Raw genomic sequence first — 13,003 nt, 5'->3', positions numbered from 1 at the left:
TCATGTAGAAGCAAGAGTCTAGAATAAAAACTGGAAAGCACCTTACTAAAACTCAACACCACATTCAAATAGGCAGTGACCAGAAATAATTTACCTAACACACATGCTGCTTTGGGAAGATACAAGAAGATATATTCCACCAAGAGAAGGGAGAAAACTAAGAAGATATGGTAAACAAAAGATCCAATGTCAAAGACAAGACAAAAAAAAAATGGGTAACAGTGAAGGAAAATCCCAAGACGGCTGCAAAAAAAGTTTATAAACAGGAAAGGAAGGGGCTTTTTGTATCTGTCCAGATTTCCTTTTCAAAATAAGGAATTTTAACTAAATGCCAAAAGAATTAAAAGAAACCTTCACAATCTCTTAAAATAAAAAGGAAAAAAGAAGTTAAAAAAGAAGGGAGAGGCAAAAGCAATGTTAGCTTTGTAGCATCTTTTATGTTAATAGAAATATCCAAAGTTCTCCACATGACAGAAAATAGGTGACTGCCTAGGGAACGGGGGGGGGGGGGGGGTTGATAAGTAATGACTACTAAGACTTATGGAATTTTGGTTTCATATGATGAAAATGTTCTAATGGTAGTACAACTGTGAACCCATTAAGAGCCACAGCACTGGGGCCCGCACTGTGGCATAGTGAGTTAAGCGGCCATTTGCCAGCATCCCATATGGGCACCAGTTCAAGTCCCAGCTGTTTCACTTCTGGTCCGGCTCCCTGCTAATGCACATGGGAAACCAGCAGTAAATGACCCAATCATTTGGGCCCCTGCACCCACCTGGGAGACCTGGAAGAAGCTCCTGGCTCCTGGCTTCTGATCGGCCCAGCTCTGATCATTGTGGCCGTTTGGGGAGTGAACCAGCAGATGGAAGATTTCTCTATCTCCCCTTCTGTAACTCTGCCTTTCAAATAAATAATTTTTAAAAGCACTGACAACAAAAGGTCAAATTGCATGATGTGTGAAGCGTATCTCAATAAAGCTCTTTTGAACAAAGATTCATCAGTATATAAGGAAAAAAAGTCCCTCTGAATAAGATATTACCATATTAACTTTGTGGTTTTTTTTTTAAACGCTGTATTGGTCTTTTTAAAAAAAAATTTACTTTTTTATTTGAAAGAGTTACAGAGAGAGAGAGAGAGACAGACAGAGAGATCTTCCATCTGCTGGTTCACTCCCCAGATGACCACAATGCTACAGTTGGGCCAAGCTGAAGCCAGGAGCCAAGAGCTTCATCCAAGTCTCCCAATTGGGTGCAAGGCCATTCTCCACTGCTTTTCCAATGCCATTTAGCAGAGAACTGGATCAGAAGTAGAGCAGCGAGTTCATATGGGATATCGGCATTGCAGGCCACTACGCCACCAGCACTGGCCCCCTAAAAATGTCTGAGGAACAAGTTTAAATGAGATTCAACTGTCTTCTTTTGATAAATGCTGGCTCTTTAATAAAGCAATGAGGATAGATTATAAATAGTCATTTAATTTCTCCATAAGTTAGAGATTCCGCAAGAGTACAATTAAGAAAAATCAATAATAGGCAAATGGAATTTTAAAACGCAGTCATCAACAAGCAAACAAAAACCAAACACTACACACATATACACATGCATGTACAAGAACCGGGCTAAAGTTGAGTTCATTCAGAACTTCCAGTGAACTTTTGCATACTCTTAAATTTAACAAAAGACTTAGCAGGAAACCAGAGCACAGAAAGTAGCTCTAGAAATGGCCACAAGGCCAAACATACCTCACCAGTTGTCCCACTAAGTGGAAAGTGAGGAGAAAAACAAATGAGAGAGTGGGGGTGCAGGTTTTGAATCTTTGTCCTATCCTGAACTAACTGAAAGGCAAAAACCACAAGAAACATGCTCAAAATTTGGAATAAAATTATTTCCTTGAATGTATCTTTTTAAAATGTTACTCTAATACAATCCTCAAAAAGCAAGTATTTTTAATGTCCTTTTATTTTTTAATTGGCCAACGCAACTGGATTTCATTAACAACTAATTTTTGCCAAATTTAATTTTAAGAATCCCATTTAAGTTCAATGACCACAAAAAATAAAATACTTACACTGTATTTTTGCATTCCCACAATTCAAAAGGAACAGAATCAAATTTTTTCAGGCTATAAACAAACACACCATACTTCAGGTTAAAAGCATATTTTAGTGCAAAATTAGGAGTAAAAATAAAGCTCAAAAAGAAATGATTCTCGGCCTTGAATTCGGTGGCATTAATATTAATGACACTTCCACTTATTTCAAAGGCATGTCTCAGAGTGTTTATGTTCTACAAAATGGGTCTGGAATGTCATCTTCAGTCAATCTGAATTGTTTAACCTGAGGTTTTGCTAGATATCTAACAGCTGCACTGTGTTTACAATGGCAATAAGGTCTTTACAGCATGGCACTCCTTTACAGTTTTTAGATCTGGTTGGTACAAACATGTTGTACTGATCAATGGAAATGAGTTTGGTATCTCTCTATAGCTACAAGTTTAGTCAGAATAAAGTTTTGTTTTGGATTAACATTGTACAACAAATGCACCATGACCGTCAGAAGTTTTATGGTATTGGTTAGAGAAGAATAGGACAAAAACTTCCATTCATATACAAACATTAGGAAACTCAGTTTGTGTTTGTGGAATTCAAATTTTGTTTGAAGGAAAGTGCATTTTAGATACACTGTGGATCCAGGGCACATTACCAAGCAGAAAGTGGCTAGGCAGTATTCAAAGATTTCATTTCTTCTAATGCCTCTATTTACACAGTAGAAAGATGCAACAAAAAGCCTGCCAAAGACTTGCTTAGGAATGTTTCAATAAGAAGCTTCAGCCACCCTGGACATGGGGCTACTGAAAAGAGCACCAGACGGGAGTTAGTTTCCCTGGGTAACAGCGAACAACCTTGCCACTAACCTCAGTTTCCTTCTATGCAAACACTTCAAAAAGAAGTCATTATTGAAGGTGAATGTTTTCTGCTCAGATTGGTTGAGTCTGGGTAACCAGAAATGCTCAACTCTTTTGATTACTGAAAAAGTTATCATGCAATAATAATTAAGTCCCATTTAAAATCTGCACAAACACAAGTAACCAAAGAAGTTCTTCAGAAGTTATACTCCTTTGAGCAATCACTTGGGAACCACCTAATTCTGGGCTAAATTAATTATTTTGAAAAGGTCTCAATGTGTTTTTTATTTTTATAATGTTTATCTTTAGAATATAAAATTGTGAGAATAATATATATCTATCTGAAAACAATTTGGGAAGTACAAAGCACTTTTCATAGAGTTTATGACCAAAGTAATGTTAGAAACAACCCAAGAAAACAAAGAAAGTCGGGGGAAAAAATCCAAGACTGGCTTTGTGGTACAGTAGGTTAGGCTGGTACCTGTGATACCCACATCACATATGAACACTGGTTCCAGTCCCAGATGCTCCACTTCCAAACCAGCTCTCTGCTAATGCTTCTGGGAAGGCAGTGGAAGATAGTCCAAGCGCCTGGGCCCCTATCACCCAAATGAGAGACCCAGATGGAGTTTCTGGCTCTTGGCTTTGGCCGGATCTAGCCCTAGCAATTGGAGGCCATTTGGGAGGTGAACCAGCAGATGGAAGCTTACTCACTCTCTCTGTAACTCTGCTTTTCAAATAAAAATATACAAATCTAGTTTTAGAAATCCATGCTTATAAAATCAATGCTTTTTTAAAAAAATCAATATAATGAAAAGCTCTGATTTCTAAAGGATATATAGTATAATACTGTTGTGGAATAATAATCTTTTTTTCTACAGATAAGAAACTGTCAACTCACCAGAGAGCACTAATTATTGCAGTAATTTTCCTAGTAAGTATGATAAACTTATTCTGATCTATTCATTTATTTTTTAAGTGTGAGTCTGACAACTGAATACATTTCAAAGTGATTCAAAAGTTAGTAAATTACTCTAGACAAAGGTCATAAATTCAAATGTCCACAATGGATAAATTAAATGAGTAAAACAATCAGTTGGGCTTGAGGCGACTAAAAAACACAGCAGTGTCCAAAGAAGACAGCCAGGATTTAGCTCCTGCCAGCTGCTGCTGAAAGAGAGCTCGGTGTCGTCAGATGGCTTTCGCTTTATAAAAGCTGGAAACACAGACTGTTCTAAGTGAAATCTCTTAGGGTTTAAATGTTAGTAACTGACTGAAAAAAACCACACCAAGCATATCAGCAATAGAGATCTTTTGTCTGCTTTACTAACTCCACCATGTTTGCTTTCCAACAGGATTATTTCAAAAAATATCACAAGGCTGAAAAGAACTTTGATGAGAATTTTTTAATGCTTTAATTATTCCCTCTAATGCTCCATGTTGAAAACTGTTTATATTTAAAGCTTCAATTCTACCATGATTTATGTTGATGTATTCAATGGGATTTGTTTTTCTTATGAAACTATTACCTTAATCATGTCAAGCAAGAGAAATTAATTATCTGGCCAACAGCAAATGGAAGACACTAAGCAATTCTTCTTCCATCAAATAACCAAGGATGTCATGGCACCTCCTAGTTTATGTTGGAGTATAACTTCTGCCAGAACAGGAACAAAATATATTTTGTGAACTATTATATCCCCAGACCTTAGCACCATGCCTGAAACATAAGAGTATGTAGAAGAGTCTAACAGTGCTCACCACATCTATGGGCAACTCAATATTTCCAATTTCTGGGGCCAGTATTGTGGCACAGTGGGTTAAATACCACTTATGTGGGGCTAGAGTTGTAGCGTAGCAGGTAAAGCCACTGCCTGTAGTGCCAGCATCCCATATGAGCGCCAGTTCAAGTCCCAGCTGCTCTGCTTCTGATCCAGCTCCTTGCTAATGACCTGGCAAAGTGGCAGAGGTGGCCCAAGTGCTTGGGCCCGTGACCTATGTAGGAGACCTGGAAGAAGCTCCTGGCTTCAGCCTGGCCCAGGCCCAACCATTGCAGCCATTTGGGAAATGAACCAATGAATGGAGGATCTCTCTCTCTCTTTCAAATAAATCTAAAAAAAAAAAAAAAAAAAAAAAAAAAAAAGATGCCATTTGTGATGCTGGCATCCCATATCATTCTACTTACACTCTCATTCTGCCTTTCAAGAAGAAAATAAACACTTAAAAATAAATAAGGGGAAAAATAAATAAATAAGGGGCCAGTGCTGTGGCATAGTGGACTAAGCCTCCACCTGAGGTGTCAGCATCCCATATGGGCGCTGGTTTGAGTCCCAGCTGCTCCTCTTCTGATCCAGCTCTCTGATATGGCCTGGGCAGGTAACAGAAGATGGCTCAAGTGCTTGGGCCCCTATAGCCACGTGGGAGATCTGAAAGCTCCTGGCTCTTGGCTTTGGATTGGCCCAGCTCCAGCCATTGCAGCCATTTGGGGAGTGAATCAGCAGATTGAAGACCTTTTCTCTCTGTCTCTCCCTCTCTCTGTAACTCCACCTCTCAAATACATAAATAAATAAAATCTTGAAAAAATAAATAAGTATGGGACTGGTGCTGTGGTGTAGCATGTAAAGCCACTGCCTGCAGCACTGGCATCCCATGTGGGCACCAGTTTGTGTCCCAGCCACTCCACTCTGATGCATCTCCCTGCTAGTGTGCTGGGGAAACCAGCAGAGGATGGCCCAACTGCTTGGGCTACTGCATCCATTGGGGGACCTGGAGGAGGCGTCTGGCTCTTGGCTTCGGACAGGCCTAGTTCTGACCATTGCGGTCAGCTGGAGAGTGAACCAGCAGATGAAAGATTCTCTTTCTCTCTCTCTAACTTTGCCTTTCAAATCAATTAAAATAAAGAAAGTGTAGTCATCTACTTAGCCACAGAAGACAGAAAACAATGTAATTGAAGATGGTTCTTATCTTTTTTTTTTGTCCGACATCTTGCAAGGTTGAGGTGGCCGTTGCTGCTCTCCGCACCTCACTATGCCGCCCAAGGACGACAAGAAGAAAAAAGATGCCGGAAAGTCGGCCAAGAAAGACAAGGACCCCGTGAACAAGTCTGGAGGCAAGGCCAAAAAGAAGAAGTGGTCTAAAGGCAAAGTTCGGGACAAGCTCAATAACCTAGTCTTGTTTGACAAAGCTACGTAGGACAAGCTCTGTAAGGAGGTTCCCAACTACAAGCTCATAACTCCGGCCGTGCTCTCTGAGAGACTGAAGATCCGCGGGTCCCTGGCCAGGGCAGCCCTGCAGGAGCTCCTGAATAAAGGACTTATCAAACTGGTTTCAAAGCACAAAGCTCAAGTGATTTACACCAGAAACACCAAGGGGGGAGATGCCCCAGCCGTGGGTGAAGATGCGTGAGCAGGTCCAATGCATTGTACATTTTGAAAAAATAAAACTTTATTAAATTAAAAAAAGAGGATGGTTCTGATCAGGTACAAGAATATTTTCAAATTTCTGCCCTATTTCTACCATTTTGTCTCAAAAACAGATCTTTCTTGTTTATAGTCCTTATCTACATTCTTGAACAGCAAGCAGCCTTTCTACTTTCTATTTGTTGAATTCCTTATTTAGTGGCGCATTAAGCCTTCGACCATGAATTTTTTTTTTATTTAATGAGCATAAATTTCCAAAGTACAGCTTATGGATTACAATAGCTTCCTCCCCGCTCCCCCGTAACTTCCCTCCCACCCACAACACTCCCCTCTCCCACTCCCTCTCCCCTTCCCCTTCACATCACGATTAATTTTCAATTATCTTTATATACAGAAGATCAGTTTAGCATATGTTAAGTAAAGATTTCCACATTGTGCTCCCACACAGAAACACAAAGTGTAAAATACTATTTGAGTACTAGTTATAGCATTAATTAAACACCTAAGAGTAATTGTATATTAATTACAGAGTTCAACCAATAGTTTTAAGTAGAATATAAAATGCATCTTTTGTATTGTTGTGGCTTCCCCGCCCCCCGGACCTCCCTCCCTCCCGTGACCCTCCCCTCACCCACTCCCTCTCCCATCCCACCCTTCATCACGTTTCATTTTCAATTACCTTCATATACTGAAGATCAACTTAGTATATACTAAGCAGAGATTTCAACAGGTTGCACTCACACAACCGAACCAGGTATAGGGTATTGTTCGACTAGTAGTGTTGTTTTTGAGTTTCATAGTTAAACATATTAAGGACAGAGATCCTGCGTGGGGAGCATGAACCCAGTGACTCCTGTTGTTGATTTGACAGTTGACACTCTTATTTATGATGTCAGCAATCACCCGAGACTCTTGCTATGAGCTGTCTAGGCTAGGAAGCCCATTGAACGACTATGAATTAAAAATATATTACCGCAAAAATTTAAAAAAGAAGGAAGGAAGGAAAGAAGGAAGGAAGACGGAGGGAGCAAGGGCAATATCACTGTATTCTTAGAAATGTACCTATGAACTATATTAAATCTGTTCTCTTTAATTTTTTAAATGTAAAAAAAAAAAAAAAAAAAGAACACATTCCTTTTGTTAGTGAAATGGTGCCATCTTAAGCCCCAGATGCTCTGGCCCAATCACTATCATATACAATGAGTTCAGCCTCTCTAGCATCCAGCCTGGCTTACCAGGAGTCAGGCGACCAAATGGCCCAACCACAAGCATCAACTCCACCCCCACTCTAACGGGATTCGCTGTTCCCACTCCCTCATCCCTGTAAGGCTATAACAAGCCTGCTTTCCTGCACAGGCTCTCTCTTTGCTCATTCTATCTAGCCTGTTGGTCAGGTTCCCCCCACCGCCAGACAATAAACCTTCTCCCTTACTCCGGTGTTTGGTGTATTTGGTGGTCTTTTACCTTTAAAATTAAAATCATCTTAAAATCAAATTCTTTTCACACCAAAAGGACTCAGAACAATTTTAGACATACATACATATGCATGTATATATATATATGCATAAAAAGCACAAACTTGTAGAACTAAACAGTGGTAAACGTCTAACTTTTAATGTTTCCCAAGGAATGTCACTAACCAAAATTCAAGATATTTTAAGTGCCACTTTGCTTGCTTAAATTACTACTCAATTTTAAAATAAAAATTATATTTTATCAAGTATTTCATACAAAAATTTTTGTATTTGTATTATTTGGCTACATAGTTTCTTTTTTTTTTTTTTTTTTTTTTTTTTTTGACAGGCAGAGTGGACAGTGAGAGAGAGAGACAGAGAGAGAAAGGTCTTCCTTTGCCGTTGGTTCACCCTCCAATGGCCGCCGCTGCAGCCGGCGCACCGCGCTGATCCTGGCAGGAGCCAGGAGCCAGGTGCTTTTCCTGGTCTCCCATGGGGTGCAGGGCCCAAGCACCTGGGCCATCCTCCACTGCACTCCCTGGCCATAGCAGAGAGCTGGCCTGGAAGAGGGGCAACCGGGACAGAATCCGGCGCCCCAACCGGGACTAGAACCCGGTGTGCCGGCGCCGCAAGGTGGAGGATTAGCCTAGTGAGCCACGGCGCCGGCTCTACATAGTTTCGAAACCATATAAATTCATCAAAAACACTTATCATCAAGCAAAAATTTCAAAAGCTTTGCCAACGTTTTTAGTGTAATGAGTAAGAAAGCTAACAGTTCTGGTCAGAATTAGCAATATAGGCTTCTCTTCTGGGTGCCAAATATTGCAGAAAAAACTGCTTCATAAATAAAATGCATGATATTATAACACAGCGTTACTCATTCAAAACCCGAGAACAGGGACCAGCATTGTGGCACAGCAGATAACGCCACTGCCTGTGACACCAGCATCCTGTATGGGTGCCAGTTTGGGTCCTGGTTGCTCCATTTCCCATCCAATTCCCTACTAATGGCCTGGGAAAAGTAAAAGAAGATGGTCCAAGCAGCTGGGCCCCTGCCACCCAGGTGGAAGACAGAGAAGAAGTTCCTGGCTCCTGTCTTCAGCCTGGCCCAGCCCCAGCCACTGCAGCCATCTGGGGAGTGAACCAGCAAATGGAATATCTTTCTCTCTCCCCCATCTCTAAATCTTTCTTCTTTTTTTTTTTTAAGATTTATTTATTTATTTGAAAGTCAGAGTTACACAGAGAGAGAAGAAGATGCAGAGAGAGAGAGAGGTCTTCCATCCACTGGTTCATTCCCAATTGGCTGCAACGGCTGGAGCTGCACCGATCTGAAGCTAGCAGCTTCTTCAGGGTCACCCACGCGGGTGACCATGGTTTGGGCCATCTTCTACTGCTTTCCCAGGCCATAGCAGAGAGCTGGATCAGAAGTGGAGCAGCCAGGTCTTGAACAGGCACCCATATGGGATGCTGGCACTGGAGGCAGCAGCTTTACCCCTACACCATAGCGCGGGCCCCTAACTCTGACTTTCAAATAAATAAATTTTTAAAATAAAAATGCTAACCTTTAAAAAAGAAACTATGTATAGAGATACATAACCAGTAGTTTCAAACAAAAGTAGAAACCAGATATCATTTGTCCAACTCCATATCTACATAGGCTTTATTACTATCAATAGAGGTAAGCTAAGGAATTCCCAAAATCCATGTTAGACAAGATTGTTTGGAAGCCCAAATTCAGAAAGCTAGGGTTAAATAAAACTGGCACCTTCAGACAAGTATAGGTCTTACCAATCGATCAAAATGCATGATGTGTTATGCATACCCAATGCATTAGGAATTATAAAATGATACTATATCACCTAGATGTTTTTTGTTTCTAGAAACTGAAAACCTAATCCTATTCATCAAACTAGGATAAGTTATGCTACAGTAACTTTTTGCTCATGCTACATGCCCGGTGTACATGTGGGAGGTGGAAGGGTAGATAGGACTGTCCCATATACATTCACTTATGAATCTAGGATAGCAGTTGCCCTGACATCTCAACACCCAGCCTCCGTTATCACCACTGTAAGAAGGAGACAGAGCTGGAAGGTCAAGCCTCTCCCACTAAATTCCTCTACCTACAAATAGCCGCTTAAAGCCTTGTGACCAGAACAATCAAACGACCCCAAGTGAACAGGGAAACATGCGGGAAGATATCAATATTGAGTAAGCAGTAAATGTCTCTGCCACACCAAACTGGCTATCCCAGTAAAGGAAATTTGTTGGTTCAAGAAATTGCCAGGTCTAGAGATAGTACAGATGTCACAGTTGATCCATCTCTCCTTCCTGCTCCCCCGATGATAGCAAAATAGCTTCAGCCAGCACAGAAGACATATTATACTGCAGAACACCCAGAGAACACACTTTGTCCCAGAATCCCAGGAAAGGGATCTCAGGTGCATGAGCTTATGCATACCCCTAGCCAATGACAGTGACCAAGAAATAAAATAGGTTACTTAAACCAAAGTCCACCCCAGAAGCTAGAGATGGGGTCCCTGTTCCCCAAAGCCTATACATTCATGGCCACTGAAGAAAAATCTAGGCCTTGTTAGGAAAGAGAAGGGAGGAAAGGATGCTGGTGGGCTGTTAACAATGGAATAAAAAATGAACACAGGTGAAGCAGCTGGTCAAGACTTGTGGAAGTCAGCATATACACATAAGATAATACTATGAGTTAACAGTGACTAAGGACAGAGGAAAAGTCATATTTATAACCACAAAAGATCATCAAAGAACCAGGGGTTGATAAGGAAATCTAAGAGCACAGTTTATGAATCAGAATGATGGAGTAAAGGGCCTTATAATGTGATAGCTTTAAAGACACAAAAACAACAACAGAAAATGACAACTAAAAGGAACCTGTCTCAGGAGGATCTTTGGAGTCACAAAAGTAAACAGCATCTCCAAAATCTTTTTTAATTTATTTCTCTTACTGATTTGAAAGGCAGAGTTATAGAGAGACAAAGAGGGAGAGGGAAAGGACTAGAGAGAGAGAGATCTATCTGCTGTTCACTCCCCAGATGGCCGCAATGGCCAGGGCTGGGCCAGGCCAAAGCCAGGAGCCCAGAGCATCTCCCAGGTCTCCCACGTGGGCAGCAGGAGCCCAAGCACTTGGGTCATCTTCCACTGTTTTCCCAGGCACGTTAGCAAGGAGCTGAATCAGCAGCGGAACAGTCGGGACTCGAACTGGTGCCCATATGGGATGCCACTGTCACAGGCAGCAGCTGAACCCATTATACCACAACACTTGCCCCTCAAAATTCTTATAAAAGAAATAAAGGCATTTAACCTCTGCACCTTTGAACTTAACCAGGTAAAGAGTCACACAGTTAAACTCTTACTCTAAGAGTATGCCCTGAATCATTTGTGTGTGTGTGTGTGTGTGAGTGAAAAACAACAGTCTCAGCCTATCTTAGTTACCAGAGTACCAGACCCCAGATCTCAGATTCCACTTAGATAGATTAAATTTACATAAAATGTTTATGGGGCACAGATATTCTGTATTACAAAATTAGCGTTAGGCCTCTAGAGGAAAATGAAAAAACAAGTCCTAGAAATATGGAAAATGAAAAGCACAGGTAAAACGTAACAAGACTTTGCGTCAGGTGTAAAGTCAGGTCATCTGTGTACTCAGCTCCCTGAAAAGCATGGCCTAACCACAGCTTGACCACAGCCTGACCCCCTCCTCTTCCCCCTCAGCCCTACTTCTCGTAATACCTCTACTGTTTTTAATTTTCAAAGGTCTCAGAAGGAGAAAAGAAAATATAAACCCAAAATCTCGCTTTATAAAGTCTGACATATACTCACTAAAATCTGTCTTTTGTCATGCACAAGTGGTAATAACCATAATCCCAGGTTAATAACCATTACCCTGGGTTTTACTTTCACAGTTCAAGAAAATGAATAGGCAAAACAATCTCACCACTATTTCTTTTCTCTTTAAGATCTATTTATTTGTTTGAAAGGCAGAATTACAAGCAGAGAGAGAGAGATCTTCCATCCACCGGTTCACTCTCCAAATGACCATAATAGCCTGAAAAATCCAGGAGCCTAGAATTCCATCTGGGTCTCCCATGGGGGTGGCAGGGCCCAAGTACTTGGGTCATCTTCTGCTGCTTTCCCAGGAACATGAGCAGGGAGCTGGATGGGAAGTGGAACATCTGGACTGAAACTGGCAACTGGAACTTGCGGCCATGAAGGATGCCAGAGTCACAGGCTACAGCTTAAGCCACTGCACCTCAACAACAGCCCATTATTTCTTGAAAAGTTAGAAGCAAAGATGATGGTACAATCAGGAAAGAGAAACTACAAATTATTACATAGTAATTTTAGTATGGAAAGTCAAAAATCACCATAATGGAATTGGAGTAACAAAAGATTGGCTATTCAGGAGAATTTGGGAATAGTAGACGTAGTAGCAGCAGCCACTCCTAGGACCAAGACAAAGGTCCCAAGAAAGAACACCCCTTCCTCCCCAAGAATGAGATCTACACTTTTTTGAACAGGCATGGCTTATTACATAACTTGCTGGAAAATCACTTTCTGTTAACTTGCCAGAAACCTATCTTCCAGGGTGCGGGGAAAAGCTGTTCACAGAAGAGTGCCACGCCAGAGGCTGCCTGAGGGGCATGCTTGGGTAAACCGCGGACCCCAGGTGCTGCCGACCACAGCGCACACTGCATGAGGCTCCGCGGGCGAAGCCTCACACACAGAGGGCGGCCAGCGCTGCAGAAAGTCTATCTGCCAGGGCCAGACACCCGGCACACGCCTGAGAACAGGTGCTGAGGCAGCGCAGAAGCCTGGGCGCTGGTACTGGCAAGGCGCACACTAGATGCTCTATGCAAGAGCAGAAGCAGTACCAGCCACGGCAGGCCACGCTGCAGCAGCACCGGAGCAGACGATGGCATGCGCAGACGCGAACGCGGAAGACGGACTCTGTAACGCACCTTTAAAGAAAAACTAAGAACAGATGTCTTCACGGTGAAGGGAAGGGAGGGCCGTCGGCAGGGGCCTGCGGAAGTCCCCTTGCCACACACACGGACACAGCGCACCTGCGGTACCACAAATACCTTTCCAACCCCTGGGCGCTGCTGGGAGCAGCACCCCAGAATGCAGATTGGCACCATGAGGACCAAAGTGGAGGAGGTGCTGGAAGAAGATGAAGAGGAGGATGTGGTGGGCA

At 42.0% G+C, this 13,003-nt stretch overlaps 1 protein-coding gene and 1 pseudogene across 6 annotated transcripts in view; one reads left to right on the top strand and one right to left on the bottom strand.

Annotated features, from left to right (window-relative positions):
• The window catches only part of FANCC (FA complementation group C), a 250,334-nt gene that overhangs the window by 233,866 nt on the left and 3,465 nt on the right, over positions 1–13,003 (bottom strand). The gene's annotated exons all lie outside the window — the stretch shown is intronic.
• On the top strand, positions 5,867–6,366 carry LOC127482814 (small ribosomal subunit protein eS25 pseudogene; annotated as a pseudogene).

The sequence above is a fragment of the Oryctolagus cuniculus genome, chromosome 1 (genome assembly GCF_051225735.1).
Source record: "Oryctolagus cuniculus isolate XC-2025 breed Fujian yellow rabbit chromosome 1, ASM5122573v1, whole genome shotgun sequence".
In the NCBI taxonomy this organism is placed as follows: domain Eukaryota; kingdom Metazoa; phylum Chordata; class Mammalia; order Lagomorpha; family Leporidae; genus Oryctolagus; species Oryctolagus cuniculus.
This window is presented reverse-complemented; position numbering and strand designations above follow the sequence as displayed.